Here is a 21,604-nt window from a genome sequence, read left to right on the forward strand (position 1 = left end):
TTGCTGAACATGCTTGGCCTTTTCCAAAGTGAACAATGTTCTTGCAGCATTCCTTCTGGAAATTGTTAGTGTCTATGCAATCTCTAAAGCTCCCAACTACCCACAAAATTAAAGGAGGTGGTGTTTGTTTGGGCACCTACATTGTATCAAGCACTACTTAATACCTTATGCATGTTGCTTCATCTGATCATCAAAATTGCTTTAAAATATATGATGAGTACTTCTGGAGTCTGATCTCAATTTACTTTTTGAGCCTACTTCTCCCCAACATGTAACATAGGGCTGTTTCATCCTAACTGAACTATTTGCCATTCCCTAAATATACACACTCTTGATTTTTCATATCTATGACTGTTATTCTGTGTGAGTCAGTGTGTCTCTGTCTGTGAACAATAAACACTTACTTTGCGCTCCATCTTCTCTCTCACAACTGAACCCTGCAATCTAGGTGAATGCCATCTGCTTAAAAAATCTGTTTTGTGTTCTGCTCATCTCAATGCTGTGTTCTATTCAACTCAAAATATATGTATTGAGTTGAACTGAATTCATATATTGTCTGTTTAAAGTACAAGTTTGAAAGAAATGAACTCCTAAGAGGTGATGTAAATATGTAAACACAGAGAATGCCTATTGGCAAAGCCTAATGCATTTGGATGCATTTTGGGTTCTGATAGAGACAAAGGAAGGTACATTTTAAGAGGAATGCACAGAGTGATGAGCTAATAACTGAATTTTCTGGTCTTTCTAATTTTATAATGCTGTCATTCACAGTTAAAACAGAGACAAATCCTATTTCATAAAATCTTGGCAAATTTTAGGTTTCACTGGTTCATTAAAAGAGAATGACAGAATCACAGAGATGATTTGAACTTTCATTCTGATGTTACTAGTCTTGCTGCTCTGGGAGATGGTACTTAAAAGACTGTGATAACACAACACAATCACACATTGATTACTATGATTGCCTGTGAGAGGGAGATTGGGGGTAATACTACTGCTCCAACACTGCATCTCTTTTGAACTCACAGCACTGGAGACACTGCAACTTGTCTTTTTCCCAAACACCTATACACACACTGATTCACCCTAACATACAACCACTCTGGCTCTTCTTGTGCTTCCAAGGTGAAGCAAGTCAGATACATATCTGTGATTTGCATACTACATTTGAAGTCTGTTGTGACTAGCTAGGAAGGGGCCTCAGGTCAATTTATGCTAGTGTTAGGAATATCAAATAATGAAATGAAGAAGCACCTGAGTACTTTCAACTATGATTTGCGCAAGACTCCTGGGATGAATTGTCCAATTGGGACAAGAATTGTGTTTGAATAACAAAATTCTGTACTAGCATCATTAAAAACCTTTTGGCTTTATATTAGGGATGTGGGTTCTAACTCTACTCCTGCCTGAACTTTCGACACTTAGAGCAAAATCTCTCTGTAACTAGGCAACATGGCTTTTCTTTGCACAAAGGGACTCCAGCATCACCTTCTCAGGACACAAACTGGTCATTATTCTTCTTGGACGCACAAGCATTATTACCTTCAAAGTCTCCATTTTCCCACAGAGCCAGAGCTTCAGTTCCTCTGTTCACTTCCTGGAATGAGCTTTTCACTAATACTGCTTTTCTCTCTGAGTTCCTCCCTTCAGGAGCGAATGTAAGAAGCCAGCTCTTCATGCAGTTTCCATAGCTTCACCCCTCACCCAGAAAATCTTAAGGACTGTAGATTTAGCAGGGCAGTGCCAAGGTGGATTTAGAAAATCTTAATTTAGTCTGGTAGGCAGAGATTACACAATCAGTATTTTCATCACCATCAGTTTTGATTTCATTTTTGTTTAAGTAGGGAAAAAAGATGTAAAAGAATCTAAAAAGGAGCCATGTAAAATAGGCCATCTCAAAAACAAATAGAGGCAAGTTCAATCTTCATACACATCTCTTATGAAACAGTTTCCCAGGGGAAGAGCATATTGGAAATTTCACGGAGGAGGGAAGGAGCCTGTCAGGTAAATGTTCCTTTAAGAAATGTACAAGGATGAAACTGGCATCTAATGTGGATTAAGAAAGAAAATCTACTTTTCTTTTACTTGGTTTCCTAAGAAAATGAAGTAAATACGAGAAAGAATATATCCGTCACTGAGAGTACAAAATGGACTGGCTCTCCTTTGCTCTGAAAAGACATTTGGCAAATGATAACTGTGTTTCTTTATCCAAAATCTGACTTTATTAACAGATGAAAACAGCAGACTCTGATTGCTTTTCAAATTAAATTTGCATTTGAAAACATGAGTTCCTGTAAACTGTCCAAACAAGTGTAAAGAAATATAGTGACAGCTCTTCAAGATCTTCAGGAAGTTTGTAAAATGATACAGAAAAATACCGTTTGTAACATCAAAACTAGTTTTTAAATAAATTATATATTTTACTTGAAAAAGCAACACATATATATGACAAAAATTCAAATATTATATAAAACTATCCCATCAAAATAATTTTTCTCCACTCCCCAGTTACTGGGTCCACTTTACATATTTACATATTGATCTATCCTATTTTCAAAGAAAACTACAAACTATCGTATTACATCAATCTCCATAATTTATTTAACTTGATCTCCTATTCATACACATTTAGATTACTTCCAGGCATTTTCAAGAAATATCTCAGGTTCCTCACAAGAAGCATGACCTGAGGCAAGTTACTTAATCTATGTTTCAGTTTCCTTATTTGTTTACTGGGGACAACAATAGCACTTATTCATCATAGATTCTTTTGATTGTTAACCCAATGGCTATTTCCTCCTTGTTTAAGATTTAGAAGATCCCTTGGAAAAGGAAACGGCAATCCACTCCAGTATTCTTGCCTGGAGAATCCCATGGATGGAGAAGCCTAGTAGGTTACAGTCCATGGGGTCACAAAGAGTCGGACACGACTAAGCGACTTCACCTTCACCTAAGATTTAGAGGGCTTCCCTGGTGGCTCAGAGGTTAAAGCATCTGCCTGCAATGCGGGAGACCTGGGTTCGACCCCTGGGTCGGGAAGATCCCCTGGAGAAGGAAATGGCAACCCACTCCAGTATTCCTGCCTGGAGAATCCCATGTACAGAGGAGCCTGGTAGGCTACAGTCCACGGGGTCACAAAGAGTCAGACACGACTGAGCGACTTCACTTAAGATTTAGAACACTGACTTTTGTCTTGGTGGCCATACAATATACTCAGCCAAGTTGAGTCCTTCTTCTAGCTCTAGAGGATAAACAATGATTGATTTTAGCAAAATTGGCAATGACAATGCCCTTTGTCAGTGAGAAGTTTAAGCAGAGACACAAGATCTGGAGATATGGTATGGTGCATCGGTTAAAAGTGTGACTGTGTTTCAGTGCCATTCTCCCAAATCATCCCACCCTCTCCCTCTCCCACAGAGTCCAAAAGACTGTTCTATATATCCGTGTCTCTTTTGCTGTCTCTCATACAGGGTTATCATTACCATCTTTCTAAATTCCATAAGAAACAAATCGCCAGTCCAGGTTCGATGAAGGATACAGGATGCTTGGGGCTGGTACACTGGGATGACCCAGAGGGATGGTATGGGGAGGGAGGTGGGAGGGGGGTTCAGGATTGGGAACACGTGTACACCCGTGGCAGATTCATGTTGATGTATGGCAAAACCAATACAATATTGTAAAGTAATTAGCCTCCAGTTAAAATAAATAAATTTAAATTAAAAAAAAAAGCATATGACTGTGAAGTCAGAATCCTGGGTCCGGCAGTGTAAATTTGGAGAAGCTACTTAAACTCACTGAATGCAAGAAATTATAATAGTAGTCCCTATTGCTTTAAAAAATGCTGTGAAGATTAAAGGAGTGAATGAATGTATATAAAGAACTTATAGCAGGGTCTCATACTTCTTAAGCGCTCAATAAGTGTTGCAATTAATATTAACTGTCCAGTGAAATGTAAGTGAAAGTTTGTGCTAGGTGAGGATTCTGAAAAGACTTTTGCTTGTGATCAAGAGATGGACTAAGAAGACCCTGTATTGTTCCCTTCTTCTAATGTTACCATTCGTTGTGTGAGACTGTGATGATCAGAGCTGCTGTAGCCTTCTTGGCACCATGAGAAGGCCACAAGAACTGCTAAGACATCAAGCAGAGCCCAGAATGCTACACCACAGATTTGCACCTAGGACCAGTTGCTTCCAAACTTCTTGTTTAATTAGATGATGCACTACTAAACCGCATTACTGTCGTTGTTTTTCAGTCACTAAGTCATGTCCGACTCCTTGTGATCCCATGGACTGCACCACACCAGGCTTCCCTATCCTTCACTATCTCCCAGAGTTTGCTCAAATTCATGTCCATTGAGTGAGTGATGCTATCTAACTATCTCATCCTCTGCCACCCTCTTTTCCTTTTGCCTTCAATCTGTCCCAGCATCAGGGTCTTCTCTAATGAGTCAGCTCTTCACAACGGTGGCCAAAGTATTGGATCCTGATTGATGCTTCAGCATCAGTTCTTCCAGTGACTATTCAGGACTGATTTCCTTTAGGACTGGCTGGTTTCATTTTGCTGTCCAAGGTATTCTCAAGGGTCTTCTCTAGCACCACAATTCAAAAGTATCAATTCTTGGTGCTCAGCCTTCTTTCTGGTCCAATTCTCAAAGAAACAGAATTTACTAATTATTTGCAGCTAATAGCACTCCTAATTGATGTATAATTTATAGGATACGTGAGTCTGAGTGAACTCCGGGAGATGGTGATGGACAGGGAGGCCTGGCGTGCTGCAATTCATGGGGTCGCAAAGAGTCGGACACGACTGAGCGACTGAACGGAACTGAATTGAACTGAGTGGATTAAATAGGGACTATATGTAAAGCACTTTGAATAACAGTTGTTCTATAACAAATGCTTGATAAGTGGTAGTTATCATTATTACTCTTGTTATTGTGTTTGAGAACATATGCAATTATATATTTTATGTAAATTCCTAAAAGAGCAACTTCTGGGTTGCAGAGTATGTACTAGTCAAACTATAACATGTGTCACAAAGTTAAACTCTTTACAGAAGTTATATCAAATCAATATGAGAGTATCAGTTTCCACACCTTTGCCAACATGTATACTCAAAATTTCCTAATGTTTGGTTAAAAATTTTATTGTTAATTTATGTTTAATTTTAAGTGAGGTTAACCATCTTTCTTTAATTGATAAGCCATTTGTACTGTAATCTGTGTATTCATGATCTTCACCCTTTCTTTTATTAAATTTTCAGAACTCCGTATACATAAAGGAAATCATTCCTCTGTTATGGCATACAAATCATGCCGGTCAGAATGGCTGCCATCAAAAAGTCTACAAACAATAAATGCTAGAGAGGGTGTGGAGAAAAGGGTACCCTCTTACCCTGTTGGTGGGAATGCAAACTGGTACAGCCACTATGGAGAACTGTGGAGATTCCTTAAAAAACTGGAAACAGAACTGCCATACAACCAGCAATCCCACTGCTAGGCATACACACTGAGGAAACCAGAACTGAGAGAGACACGTGTACCCCAATGTTCATTGCAGCACTGTTTACAACAGCTAGATGTTTACAACATCTAGAAGCAATCTAGATGTCCATCAACAGATGAATGGATAAGGAAGTTGTGGTACATATACACAATGGAATATTACTCAGCTATAAAAAAGTGCATTTGAGTCAGTTCTAATGAGGTGGATGAAACTGGAGTCTATTTTACAGAATAAATAAGTCAGAAAGAGAAACACCAATACAGTATATTAACACATATATATATGGAATTTGGAAGGACAGTTACAAGACCCTATATGCAAGACAGCAAAAGAGACACAGATATAAAGAATGGAGTTTTGGACTCTGTGGGAGAAGGTGAGGGTGGGACGATATGAGAGAATAGCATTGAAACATGTATATTGCCATATGTAAAACAGATGATCAGACCAAGTTCAATGCATGAAGCAGGGCACTCAAAGCTGGTGCTCTGGGACAATCCAGAGGGATGGGGTGGGGAGGGAAGTGTGTGTGGGGTTCAGGTTGGGCTGACACCTGTACACCCGTGGCTGATTCATGTCAATGTATGGCAAAACCACCACAATATTGTAAAGTAATTAGCCTCCAATTAAAATAAATTAATTAAAAAAACATTTTTGTCATGTGAGGACTTTTAATTTTTCTAATCAAATTTATCAGTCATCACTTCTGTGCTTATGAAACCTTTCCCACTCCCAAGTTTGTAAACAACAACAACAACAAAACTCCCACAAAATTTATGATCCCATATGTTCTTCTAATACTTTCATTTTTAAAAAACATTTGACTGGTGGATCCATTTGTATGTAGTAACAGATGTAGCTTTATTCTTTTGCAGCTGGCTGCCCACTTTCTCACTACCATTTTATTGGACAAGTCCTGTTTTTCACTGATTTTTAACATTAAAGTCATCATATACCAAGTTTTCTATATGTATTTGGAATTGTACTCTATATTATTTTATTTTTTTGTTTGTATATAATGTGCTAGTACCAAATTATTTAATGTGGAAATATTTTTATATAGCAATTGAGTTATACCTCACTTATTATTTCTATTTTCCTGGCTATTTCCATGTATTCAGTTTGCCATGAGGACTTTAGATTCTTTCTAATTTAAAATATTCCATTGGTATTTTAATTCAGATTCTATCAAATTCACTAATTTGAAAATTGACATCTTAATAATGCTAAGATCTCCTGTTCAAGGATAAGGTATGCCCTTTTTGCTCCTCAACAGTTTTGACAAATCATGTTGATTTCTTGTTAAGTTTATTCCTAATAACTTTTTGTTGTTATTTAGAAGGGTGTCTTTTCTTTTTTTATATTCTAAACTGCTGTGTGTCTGTGTGCGTATCTAGGGAAGTTGAATGATAGTCTCCTATGCTTTCTTAAACAGAATGTGCCTAATATAATTAACTTTTTCTTTTAGCACAGATTGCTACTATTGTATAGAATATTGTGATTAATATGATTACTTATGGTTACACAAGATATCCTTTACAGATTTTAGAAGATGATGGATCGAATCTTTATAAGTATGGGGAGGAAAGACTGCATAATTCAATACCAAAATTGGACAAACATAGCTTTGTTTGTTGTCATTTATGAATTCTATTGCTAAAATAAAAATTAATCTTGGCAATTTAAATTCAGAAGCCTTCTACCGTATTTCTTTAATTCTAAGCTATCCATTTCTTACATTTTAATGTTTTTGAAATTGAGAAGCACCTTATAGTCCATATATATATCTTACATAGTAATGTTTCTTTTTCTCTTTGAAAGGTTCTTTATTGTAATAATTGATAGCCTCTTAAGAATTGAGAAAATACTATAATATTACATTATAGCTGTGAAGGCTCTCCCCTCCTCCTCTAGGAAACCAATGATGGTTTGGTATATTTATTAATATGATTAATTACATTTGTTGTTCAAAGGATACAGTGTATAAATTTACTGAGATGTTGAAAAGTTTGTACAAAATTTAAGGACTTCTCATTTTTTAAGAAAGCAATAACATATTAGGTAAAGAATAACACTTTGTTAGCATCATAAAGATATCTACCTTAAACCAACCATCACCATAATTCTCATAAAAGACAAATATTACATCCAAGTCAGAATAAAGAAATTAAATCCTTCTATCACTGCACAGAATAAATTTTTCTATGAAAGTGAAAGTTGCTCAGTTGTTTCTGACTCTTTGCGACCCCATGGACTACAGAGTCCATGGAATTCTCCAGGCCAGAATATTGGAGTGGGTAGCCTTTCCCTTCTCCAGAGGATCTTCCCAATCCAGGGATTGAAACCAAGTCTCCTGCATTGCAGGTGGATTTTTTTTTTTTACCAACTGAGCTATCAGGGAAGCCCAAATTTTCCTATAAATGCTATTAAGTATTGTATCAAAAAAGGTATAAATGTTGCAAAGGAGGAGAATATGCACTGTTTTTTAGATATATTCTTTCTCTTTTTGAATTAAATTTTAAAAGATATTTAAAAAATAGGAAATGCAAAAATCATTAACTTCCTTGTATTCTTGTAACCTATAGTTCAAAGTTGAAGCAGAAAAAGTACTGTTCATGATAACACTAACAATGTTAAAAACGTAGGAAAAAACTAAGAATGAGTAGGATCAAGCTGAAGAAAATTTTAAAACTCTGCTAAAGGACATAAAAACAACTTCAATAGAAGGGGAATCATGTTGCTTCTTTAGAAATCCTAAATATGTCAATATGTACAGTGATACTCAGAATCTACAAATATTTAATAGATTTCCATTCTTAATTCTGCTGTTAAGGCTTAAAAGCTTACTACTCAGTTGACTTGTTATCATTTATTTATGCTTACCCATTTTTGCCTATACATGTTATCAGCATTACTTTTATACTTCCATCTTTTGCCTTTCGCCAGAGGAGGACAAATCAAACTGCATCTTTTTCCCAGTGCTCTGATCTATTGCAGAGGTTTGACATATTCTAGTGTCCAGAGTAGCATAGTATTTAGAGTAGTTCTGACATTCCATAAATGGGTGACCGAGAGAGTCCTTTGCTGATGACTTGTTTTCAAGACGGCAGCTTGATACTCTCTAGGGTTATAGGCATTACACAGGGCATTCTTTATGTCCTAATAGTTGTAGCTGTTCCCTTTTTTTGCCTCTTGTCACTCATTATTTTCCACTGTCAAAAATGTCTATTCATTCCCATGCCTGTCTGTGCCTCTAATTGATGTTACCATCCACGATCACCATCCTTCTCCATGTTCTTTGTAGCTGTTTGCGGGCTTAACATTTCATCAAGAGGCTCTTCCCATCCATGAGGCAGCTTTTATTAGCAGCATTTGGTGCTGGGAATCTTTTTTGCTGATAAAAGATTTTAAAACGTTTTTCTAGCGGTTTTTGAGCTTGAAAAATTTCTTGAAGTCTCACTATTATAGAAGGCTTAATTCTGGACAGCATATGCTCACATGGAATTGTCCTTACAGATAAGGATTTTATTACAGATAGAATCGATGCATCCATTGATATCTGGACTTAATTTGAAAATAATTTAAAGATGAAAACTAATAATGCATGAGAGGAGCAGAGAAACTAACATTTTCTAGCAAGAATTAGGTTCCAGGCAAGATGCTAGACACTCTGTATACAGTCAGTTCGTGTTATTCATGGTAGTTATACTCTATAAAGTCACCACAAACAAAGTCGTAGAGAATATTGAATCATTGCTCATCAAGTAAACATAGGGTTAGGTTCCTGTGAGTCTGTCACCACGTCAATGGATCAGTATATGACCTTGTTATATGTGTGTGTGTTTGTTCAAAGCCATCTTATTTACTTTATATTTGTCAATGTTCACGGATTCATTAACATGGAACTCATGGCCAACAGCAGAGCTCATGCTTGAGTGAAGCTTATCGAACACACGCATTTTCTCTGGATGTACATGACAGCCTTCTTGCACTTGGGAACACCACATAGCACTGTGCTTGGGGGCCATTGTGTGAAATAGTGAAGTGACTGACGAAGAGCAAAAAATGTAAAACAAACGAACAAAACATGGCACTAAGTAAGTAGGCCATGAAAGGATGACTGTTTCCAGTCGGAAGGTTGAAAATGAAAAGGCAGAGTATAGTCTTGTCCAACTTCAGCTGGGAATGCAACTCAAAATTTTCATCTCTCTGCATGTCCACAATTAACCAGGAAAATGCCACAGTGTTGATTTTGGAATAACAAATAAATTTTGGCAAGTAGGCTAATTTACAATGACTAAATCTGGGAATAGTGAGGATCAATTGTATTTGAATATTCATTTAACTTTTAAAAGAGCTCTCCAAGATAAAACTTGGTATCCCTAACTTTTAGATGAGAAAGCTGAGATACTGAGATGCTTTGAAACAGAGAAATTTCAAGAACATATTAAAAATTTGTAGAGCTTTGTTTGTTTAATCCTAAGACGTCTGTCCTTTCTACAATTGTTTTTTCAAACTTTTGCAACATTTAAAATAATGGGCATGGTCACTTTAATATGATATTGATCCATGCAATTTTCCTGGACTTCTTATAAGTTTATTTAAGATACTAGTAATTATAGAAACAATACCTATGCACATACTATTCCCTGTTAGGTTCCTGATTTTCTATTCAGAAAGATTTAAGAATATACTTACGAACAATCAGGGATTACAACAGTGATTCTCAACCCTGGCTTCACATCAGAATCCCCTAGGAAGTGAAATAAGAAAATATGAACACCCAAATCCCACCCTGGGCCAATTAATTAGATTCTCTGTGGGTGAGGACCAGGCATCTGTAATGTATTTAAAAGCAGACTAAGGTATTTGAATGTGCAGCCAGGTTTAGCTCCATTGATTTGCAAGGGATGTGTAACCACTGAAGCCCATTCACTCCTACATCTCAATAAAGGGGTCATGCAAGTTATATAGAGAAGGGTAGAGATTCAACATACAATGAGAAACTGACTGAACAGTGGTGTGAATGGTAATCTAACACCATCGACTTAAAAGGAAAGAGGATGAGTCTCTCAATTTGGAGAGGAAAAGTTATCATCATCCTTTCTTTCTTCCTCATTTCAGGTTAGGACAATACTCATTTTGTGGGACTTTGGTAGAAGACTTATAGTCACATCAATATTATCTATATGGAAGATAAAATTCCAAATCATTGTGAATGCCCAAGGGCAGATATCCTATTTCGATCACCACTGAATTTTCAGAGCCTAGTTACTGTACCTGGAACAATATAAGTAAGTCTCATTAATTATGTGCTGAATGTATCAACGGTGCCTTATGTTGATTTAGGAATGGATGAGGCATTCTTAATTCTTGATTAATTCTCCATTTTTCATGGATAAACACGTCTTCTGTGTACATGCATGCCCTCTGTGTGGTTGTTTACTGTAAAAGTGAAAAATGTTAGTTGTTTAGTCATGTCCAACTCATTGCGACCCTATGGATTGCATCCCACCAGGCTCCTCTGTCCCTGGGATTTTCCAACCATTCTCTTCTCCAGGGGACTCTTCCTGACCCAGGGATTGACTCTCGGTCTTCCACATGGCAGGCAACTTTTTTACCATGTGAGCCACCACGGATCCATTTACTATGAATACAAAATAATTAAAAATCCAGACAAACGAGGAACTTACATTATTGTTGTGCAGACAAGGCATAGAAAATACTGGTAATGCACATTAAATAACTATTTTAAGTGCACCTCATTGAATCACAAAGACAATAATTACTGCTTTGGGGAGAGGGTTTAGGCAAAGCTCTGCAGAGGCACTGAGTCTCTAAGTGGCTGCTGGAGAACCTTCAGGCTCCGTATAGAAAAGAGCAAGTCCGTCAAAGGAACATTCAGCACATTAAGGAGCTGCCGGTGGCATCAACTCTATTCTCATCAGGCTTTGCTGTGAAGGCACTGGCATTTTTTCTAAAGTTTGGGAAAAGTGCACAGGTTCTAGGGAATAAGTACCAGCAGTCGATTTTCTCTGCTTTTTGTGACTTTTTTTATTTTTATCAACTATTTGAAGAGTCTCTATTATTCCTGTGGAGTCAAGTTTCTTTTTATGCGCAGATTCCATCGCACATTAAGAATGCTTACATGTGAATAGCTTCAGGTTACAGTTCTATTTAAAGGTTTTCTATGTAAAGCCTTGATTTAAGAAAATTTCTCATTATCTTGCATTTTCCTTGTAAACCGATCTTCCCTCAGTTCTATCTTGCCAGGTGTATGGGCATGTTTATCTGCTAAGAAGACAAGTATTTTTATCATACTCTTTCCTAGCCAAGAGAACTAGGAGTATTAAGTATGCACGCAGGGTACATCTACCAGGGTTCTTGAGTTTTTGGCACCACTAACTTCATGTACAAGGAGTACTAGGCTTCTGTATGTTTCAATATTTAAATAATTTTGGTTGCTGCAACTGAATGCTGATTTAATTTAAAATCAGGTTTATTATAGCTGGACTGAAGGCCCCCCAAAAATACTTCCATTCATTGGTGGGCAACAGTATTATGGTGAAAATCTAACTCTGAAGCAAATCAGAGACCAAAAATGACCACTTCCTTTAATAAATGAGACACCAATGAGCCAACTGAATCTCTGAATCTTTGTTTGGGCCTTGCTTTCTTGTGAGATGAGTGGGACACAAGCAACATGTATAATTTTATTATTATTATCATTATTTTAATACTACATGCCACAAGAGTACAGTCTATGCTTGGAGAGGACCAAAGAATGCCCAACAAGGACTTTTGTGTAAATACAACTCAGAAAGTACTCAGTATTATCTAGCTACATAATTCCACAGTTACATTTTTAATACTCCCTGGAAAGTGGAGAGGGGTGGGGATTTTGAAGAAGAGAAGCGGGGAGCTGGGGGTGGAGAGGGGGACTGGGGAATTCCAGAGACTAGTACAGACTTCAAAGTCCTATTCCTGCTAATCTCATAATGTCCTTGAGCTCCCCCACAAACAGCTGCAGTTGTTAGTAAAACTTTTCTTAACTCTTCACATACTAGTCCTCTGCAAGCTCAAAAAATCCCCAAAAAGTTCTGGTGGCATAGCTTCCGAAAACAATATATTTTGGTTTTTGTTCTTCTGTCTAATCTTTCTATATCTTAGAAGCATCACTCACTCAATATTAAACTGAGTGAAGTGCCTATGTGCAAGGCACTGTTTAAAAAGAGTAGAGAATTCCAAACGAATTATTTCCTGACCACCAGGAATTAAAATTTCCTAGTGAAGGTAGAGCAGAATACGATGTCAGGGACAAAAGAAAAAAAGGATTCAGGAAACATGGTTATGAAGAGTAAGAGAAGGAGGGGATCTCCACCAACCTGAGAGATTAGGGAAGGGCTCTAGTATTTAACCAGCTCATTTCTGATGGGCACAGAAACTTCTCATCCTCCAAGATATGTTTAGGCAGAGGCAAGATGCAGTGGCTGCAAAGCACAAGGGAGTGACTGGTACCGCTGGGCTGAAGGAAGGGTCACGCAGGGTGGCAGTGGTTGATAAAGTTGAGCAGGGAGGTGAGTTTGGGACCTAACTGTGTAGCCTGATGATGCCTTTCTCGTTAAGGAGAACATAATCAGAGACTTTCATTGTGGCCCAGTGGCTAAGACTCTGTGTTCCCAGAGCAGGGAGCCTGGGTTTGATTCCTGGTCTGGGAACTAGATCCCACATGGTGCAACGAAAGATCCTGCATGCCACAACTAAGACCTGGAGCAGTCAAGTGGGTAAATAAATAAATACAATGAAATTAACTTTTCTAGAAAGAAGAAGTAAATAATCAAGCGGACACTTTAGGAAAATGATTGCCTTGTTGATGTGAGCTATTGTTTGGAGACAGGAAAATAGGAGCTTACAGTGAAGACTGGGGGTTGAGAGTGATCATCCTATACATCTCTACAGAAATTTACCTTTTATGAAATGCTTTCACATTTATCTCACTCGACTCAGAGAATTTCGCACCTCTTTTGGCAAAACCAGAACTATAGGCTTCCAGGTCTAGACTCCATTCAACTGCTGACTTCTGTGAGACTTATACTAACGATCTTCCACTTTTATGAATTCCTGAAACACATTATCCAAAGCAAGCAACCAGTCAGTTTATTCCTTACCAATATGTTCTCTATTTGTTCATTTTTCTTTCTTTAACATGTTTATTTATGTTGGCGGTGCTGAGTCTTTGTTGCAGCACACAGGTTCTCTCTAGTCGCAGGATCAAGAGTGTGCGTGCTCGGGAGGTGCGGTTCTCGGCCTCTCTAGTTGCACCGCAGCGTGTGGGATCCTAGTTCTCCAACTGGGAATCGAACTCAGCCTGGAAGGTGGATTCTTAACCACTGACCACCAGGGGAGTGCCTCTAATTGCTTCCTGAGTCTTCGTCTTTTATCTCCCTTTCAGTGCCTAAACGTGAGATGTTATTAATAGTTTATTCTCACTGTACTTACTCCTCATATCAAGTACCAGGGAAGTTCAAATACGCTTGTTAGATAATCCTCTATCAAGCACTTGAAATATAACTGCTTTAGGTAACTGTTTAGCAAAACATGTATATCTTAGAAGAGAGAGGAGAATACAAAATAATAATGCTGATGAATAGGTTAGTAATTTTCCCAGATCTAAAAAAAAGTAATGTTTGTATACTACTCATTCATCTATCAGTATCTTACCGTTTCCTTTCCTGGAAGTATTAATGGTGAAGATTAACTTTTTTTGTTAAACCACGCTTGTGTTGTAATGTGTTTGGGGTTATGTTTATTTATTAATTTAACAAACATTAATGGGTATCTCCTATGATATAGGTACTGTCCTGTGGAAATGAACCAGCACTTTGAAACCCTAGCCCTTCATGGAGGTAGAGGAGAGGGTTTCCTTGCAACCAGATACCAAGGCAAGGAGTCCTAATGTGAAACAATTGGAATTGGCACTGTCAATAGCATATCGGAAATTGTGAAGTTGATTTTTTTTTTCTTCTTTTTGGTCAGATCTTGCTAAGTAACTATTTCTTCACACTCAATACATTTGGGGAAAGCTGCTACATAGCTAAAGTCACCATAACCACAGAACAACAAGTGAAAAGGATAAAGCACTGAACAGCAAGAAAAATGCATTTTACCCTTGTAAGAATGTAAGTGAAAAATTGAATATAAACAGATACAGCCATCATCCTTTACAAATATGATACCTCCATTATATCTCCCCAATATAAACACTTTGGAGTGTTCATATATTCAAGAAGGAACAGTATCACCAGTACATATGAATCACTTCTGACGAAAGGATAAAGCTAAAAACAACATCTAATTCTGAACACATTTCAGTGTGGTGTAATAATGATATTACACTATAGTGATGGCAGAGAGGCTCTGACAGTACCCATTTGCATCCCATATGAAAAAACAGACCCAAGGTCACTTTAAAAAGAAATCTACAAGCCACATGCTAAAAATGGATTTTCTTGCACAGGTCTACTTCTTTATGATACAGTTTAACTCAAGTGTTATGTGAACTACAAATGAAGACTTCAAAGTTTTGCACACGTGTGTGCTCAGTCACGTGTGACTCTTTGCGAAACCATGGACTGCAGCCCATCAGGCTCTTCTGTCCATGGGATTGTCCAGGCAAGAATACTGGAGTGGGTTGCCATGCCCTCCTCCAGGGGATCTTCCCAACCCAGGGACTGAACCCACACGCCCTGAGTCTCCTGCACTGCAGGTGGATTCTTTACCCCTGAACCACTTGGGAAGCTCCTTAAAAGGTTTAGGTGCTACTAAACACCAAAAATACATATAATAGTATATCAGAAAATGTGTAGGACACACAAGATGCAGAATTGCTGAGATGAACATCAGAAAGGATGCAGAATCTAGTAGGTAACATGGGAAGAATATATAGTAGAAGCAGGAGGTCTGACCTAGAAATTAAGATTGAAAATAGAGGCAGGGCATGGGAACATCCTGGGTGATTGCCTGACTCTAGAACATTTCTGATCTGCCAAGATTTATAACATCGAGTTTAAAGATCTCAACCAGTCCAGTCATGAGTGGATTAGGATCCAGAAAAATTTCTATTGGTAGAAGATTTCTGAGGGCAGAATTTGTCTATTTTGTGTTCGTGCCCCATTAATTGAAGCTCACTAAGTTCTTGATCATTTACAGGTTTACATACATTAAAGGAAAAAGAAAATGGACCTTTACCCCTTTATATCATTAAGGTAAAGCTATTGCTGAAAGTTATTGATAAGATCAGAAATAAGAAGACAGCATACAGATGACTACAAACATTCACTAGCAAGTAGTAAAAAAAGAACAGATGTAAACATTGATTGCTCTAATGAATCAATGACATGGTATGATCAGTATTAACTTCAGATATTTAAAGTTTCCTCTTAGAACATGTCAGCAAATTGGAATGCCATTTTCTTGTTTCCCAGGGAAGTACAATCTGAGCAGACTTGAGATGCAGCACAGTGAGAGAAATACCATTAGCCTCATTTTCCTCATCTATGTGGTGGAGACATAAATGATTGTTTTGCCTAAGTTTCAATATTTTATAAGGATAAAATGAGTTAATAAATGTGAGTTCTGAAATGAAACCTACGTGTGATACAAACTACTATAAAAATGCATGATACCTTGATCTACTGAGAGGGGAAAAAGCAACTAAAAGCAATTAATTCCTGAGCTGGGGTCAGCTATATGTCTCTGTGTGTATACACAAACACATATGGGTACATATACACTGCAATATATATTAGTATTTTTATATTAAGTATCTGTTATGTGTTAGGCAGTGTATTTTCAAATTCAAATTAAACAAAAAATCACTCAGCTGCGAGTCCTCAAATAGCCAAAGTGGTCTCTTGGACAAGACGTTGCCATGCTTTCTGCACCATGAGTCCCTCCCCAGGTCGCTTTGGCATCATCTGTGGACCGGCACACGGACACACTGGAACGAGGGTGTGCAGCACAGCAGCTCTGGGCTGGGTCTCTCGAGTAAGACAAACCTGGGTCTAATCCTGAACCCTGCACTTAACTAGCAGCTTCACTTTGTGCAAGTCAGTTAAATTGACGCTAGAACCTTCCCAAGATTGCTGGGGGGACCTGCCACCAGGTGCATCACACATCACTGGCACATCACAGGTGCCCAGGGTATGTCACCTGTGCTGGTGACGGTGGTTGACAGGGGACACCAGGGACCAATAACTTGGCTCCCAGCCTTTGTTTTATTACCTGGGGATGGTAAGCAGCCTTATTCACAAGAAATACTTTCAGCATAGCCCATACTTTTTTTTGTAACGTTTCTTTAACTGGGAATCTTCTCTGGTGGAGAAGGAAGTTTGCAGAGTAACTATCATCTCTCACTCTTTTGTTATGGAAACTGCCTACAGGAGCTATTTGGTGGCACTATCTTGGAAAAGTTGTAGGGATTTGGCTTCTATGAAAGTGAACTGCCATCTGTTGGTGCTGCAGGCATTTGCACAAGGAAGAGTAGTAGCCCTTTCTTTTGATAACTTGTGGCTGCCTACCCTGTTCTTCCCTCTACTTTGGTGAAGGTTTCTGGGTGAAGCCTTTCTGCACAGGCCGCTTTGATTGGTGTTGGATAGTTGTTCTCTTGTCTGCTGATAATGTTCTGATGCCTCAGTGCAGCTCAGCTTTGAATGAATCAGTGTGGTCTGTGTCTGGCATTCATTTTTAGTACATTTTGCCCCACAGATAGATCTCTGAGATGTGTCTCTTCCCTCTATCTGGCTCTATGTTTCTGTTTAAATGACACATAAAGTCCTGTATCTAATTCTTTATATCTAAGCTCTTCCATAGCCTTTCTCTTCCTTATGCCATTGAGACAGCCACGAAGAGCTACAGGGATGACCATTTATTCCCATTAATAAATGGGTTCTTCATGTCAATATTAAAAATATATGTTAAAATAGGCCCACTCAAAGTACAAACACATGTACACTCATTTACATGCAGATATACATAGAGTTATACATAAATACACATGTGGATGTATTTTATATACATGTATATATTATATCATTGATATTATATTGACATGTTAAAATAGTAATCTAAAAATACAGATATATTTACATGTATTTATACATAAGTATACAGGTGGATGTATATTACATATCACTATGTTTTGTATCATGAAGCAGGTTTACATTCTTCTTTTGTTATCTATTGGGTTTTATATCCCCCAGTTGTCCAGAATAGGAGCATGTGAGTGTGTGAAAAGGAATATTTCAGCTACCATCCTCTATCCTGCTTTGGGATGCAACATGAAGTCTCTATTCCAGTATTAGGAAGCGTTCCACTGCTTCTGAGCTGTGCAAGGTAATAAACTATCACCGTCTTACAATCTATAGAATACATTGAGGCTATTTAAATCCACTGCATAATTTGCCTCCATGACGGCTGTCAGTGACAGTTTCCTTTGTCTACAATTGCGTATGCTCAGTGTGAATTCTGATCTAGGAAAACTCCACTCAGGAGAACTTTAAAGACTCAAAATGTGTGAAATTAATCTCATCAGCACTTGACCAGACTGATTTAAGCCCTATTTTTTCCTCTTTTTTTAAATGTATGTATTTTTTCACAAAAACATCAATATGCCTGTGCTAATTTGGAAATACATATGCACAAACACATTTACACAAGCAAAAAACACTCCATATTTCTTAAGTGTACCCCCTACAACTGATCAGACATCGTGTTTGTCAGCCTGAAAAATAAAGGCGTTCAATTAATACAATTCCAATCATGTAATCTTGTTAGCTCAAATTGAGCTTCAATAGTCCTTGACAGACCCCAGCAGAACTAGCTCACTGCATGAAAACAAACCACGCAATTCTATCTTTATGTACATGTTGGTACTTGTTGACATTCTATTAAATTGTTTTAATAGGGCCTACTTAGAAAGGTGTATATCTTGCTAGTTAAAACCCACTACATTGTAAAGCACAGTTTATATCCAAAATATTGCTCTCACAGGAAAATTGTAATTACAGCATTTAGACTATACAGCCAAACTGTGTTGCTTTGTCTTATCTTTGGAAAACCCACACTAAGCTAAAATTGTACCTGTCACTGAAACAGCAGTGACAAGAAACAAACAAAAAGATTACCCAGGGATTCAGTGGAATATGGAAGGAGTAGGTTGCTCCACAATTAACCACAGATCTGCTCGATTATTTTTGGCCACAGTTTCAGTCTAGGTGGAACCTAAAAGCCGACCTTTCTGGTCTCTGAAAATCCTTTTCTTTCATGAAATTCATTTACCACACTTCTCTCTCTGAGAAGATGGTGCACAGTGATACATTTTTCAGCGAGTGACATATTTTGCCAAAGGGGACACATTTGCCTGGAGAATAAGTAAATCCAGTGCCACTCACACAAGCAGTCATTTCCTCTCACTCTTTTCCTGGGGTTGAACAACTTCCTGCTGCTTTTGTCATCACACCTGAGACAGTGAGTGCTCGTCTCAAGCATGAATATGGATCAGTAGACGCTTAGTCCTGCTGGCTTCGAGAGAATACAGTCATTCACAATCACGCTGCCCACAGAACATTTTCAGCTTGGCTATAGCAATTAGATTTTCTTCTTTCCACTCTAAAAATCTTGAAAATACCTTTGGGAGATTTTTTTTCCTTTCCCTCAGATGGTTTCACTAACGTATCCTTCTTTAGAAGTGTCTTCTTATTGTTTAAAAATGGACATACTTCCAAATGATCTCAGTCCATTCTCACGTCTCTACAGGCATCATGACCTCAAATACCCTCCACCAGTGTGCCTGGTACACACCTCACACCCATTCTGTGACCACCTACAAGAAAGCTGGTCTACATAAAGAGAATTCTGGGAGAGAAGGCCAGGCAGTGGGTTGGGCCAGGAGCAAGTGTGGAAGGATTCATGGTTTCCGGGATGTTTTGTGAACTACACATGATGGCACAGGTTGGTGCCTTCAGAGAGGGAGGAGGGGCGCCTTCCGTTGGAATCTGTTACAGTGACGACAACAGCAGTGATACAACAGAGGAGAAGAGGAAGAAGGAGATGGAAGGCAGATGCTCATTATCTGCAACTTGACTGTTTTCTTCTTAAAGATGTTTCCAATGAGGGGCTAAAGCATCACACAATTTGGCCAAGCTCCCTTTTCCCTTCTTCTTTGGATTATTAAAGGGGCCTGCAGTGAAATCGATTTGGAACCCAACCACATCTCAGTAGAGTCCCAGCACCCACATGCTTAGTTCACTGTGACAGGCTGCCCTCAACATCTTCACTAGGATGGATATTCTTTCGTCATCCTGGGAACAGATGTGTTTTCCCTTCTAGGGACACACAAATCAGCACGTTGTGTCCCTGGAAAATCTCCAGTAAGCTAATTTTAGTCCTTCTCGTAATGTTACTAAGCTTCATTTGGCCCTCTGAGACTAAACCAGGCCTCCAAAAGGAAATACATACAGTTGGTAGGAACTGGACAGGACCAAGGAGACACTTGAGTTGTTTTCATGACCCACCTGTACAAACTATTAGACATGGAAAAGCCCTCCTTATTGTAAGTGAGAGAAAAGTTAGAATTAATTCCATCAAAGTCTACAGTTGATGCAATACAATTTTATTGCAACTAAACAGTTGTACTTAAATGATATATTATCCATGACACAGTGATTTTTTAATACTGTGTAACTGCATATGCACTTAACATCTGTACATCATTTTCACTCATTTATCAACTGTGCATTGAGAGTCCACCATATGCCAGAAACTGATTTTTTTTAGAGTATATGATATTTGAAGGAGTAAATATTGAGTAGGAGAATTAAGAATGGTACAAGCATTTTAATCTTTGAATGCTTTCCAAGACTTAACAGCAAATAAAACAGAAACACTGGGGTGAGATTTGGCATAAGTATTTTTTAAAAGCCTTCCCAAGTGTACCCATGGGCTTCCCAGGTGGCTCAGTGGTAAAGAAAACACTTGCCAATTCCGGAGATGTGGGTTCGATCCTTGGGTTGGGAGGATCCCCTGGAGGAGGACATGGCAACCCACTCCAGTATGCTTGCCTGGAAAATTCCACAGAGGAGCCTGGAGGATTACAGTCCATGGGGTCACAAAGAGTCAGACGCAACAGCAATTGAGCACTCGCGTAAGTGTACCTCGGGATGGGAATCACTAATCTAGACCACAGGGGGTTAACGACATGCTTTACAATATTGCCTATGACTAGTGTCAGCATCCCTTGGAAGTTTGTTATGAATGCAGAATCCCAAGCCCTAGGACAGATCGACTTAAGCTGAACCTTCGTTTTTGGAAGGAAAAACAAATTTGAGAAGACCTTCTCTACCATGTCAGACACTGCTGCTGCTGCTAAGTCACTTCAGTCATGTCCAACTCTATACGACCCCACAGACGGCAGCCCACCAGGCTTCCCCATCCCTGGGATTCTCCAGGCAAGAACACTGGAGTGGGTTGCCATTTCCTTCTCCAATGCATGAAAGTGAAAAGTGAAAGTGAAGTCGCTCAGCCATGCCCGACTCTTAGCGTCTTAGCGACCCCATGGACTACAGCCTACCAGGCTCCTCCATCCATGGGATTTTCCAGGCAAGAATACTGGAGTGGGGTGCCATTGCCTTCTCCAGGTCAGACACTACAACTGCCTATATATTTAAAACCTATCGCCCCTGCAATAGGTTAAAACCTATTTGCTGGAGGCACTGAGAGGCTGCATTGTGCAAGCAAGACATATTTTCCTCTGCTTGGCAGATCTTCCAAAGAACGTGCAGGCCCTAGAAGCTCTATGTGGGCTTCTGGTCACTCAGCAGTAACGTGTATGCTTGCCATGCAGGAGACATGGGTTCGATCCCTTGGTTGGGAAGATCCCCTGGAGAAGGACATGGTAACTCACTCCAGTATTCTTGCCTGGGAAATCCCATAAACAGAGGAGCCTGGCAAGCTACAGTCCATGGGTTTGAGAGGGTCAGACATGACTTAGCAAGCAAACCACCACAGCTACTCCATTAAGAAGGCTAGGGAAACAGATCATG

Source organism: Ovis canadensis, chromosome 7, assembly GCF_042477335.2.
Source record: "Ovis canadensis isolate MfBH-ARS-UI-01 breed Bighorn chromosome 7, ARS-UI_OviCan_v2, whole genome shotgun sequence".
Classification (NCBI taxonomy): domain Eukaryota; kingdom Metazoa; phylum Chordata; class Mammalia; order Artiodactyla; family Bovidae; genus Ovis; species Ovis canadensis.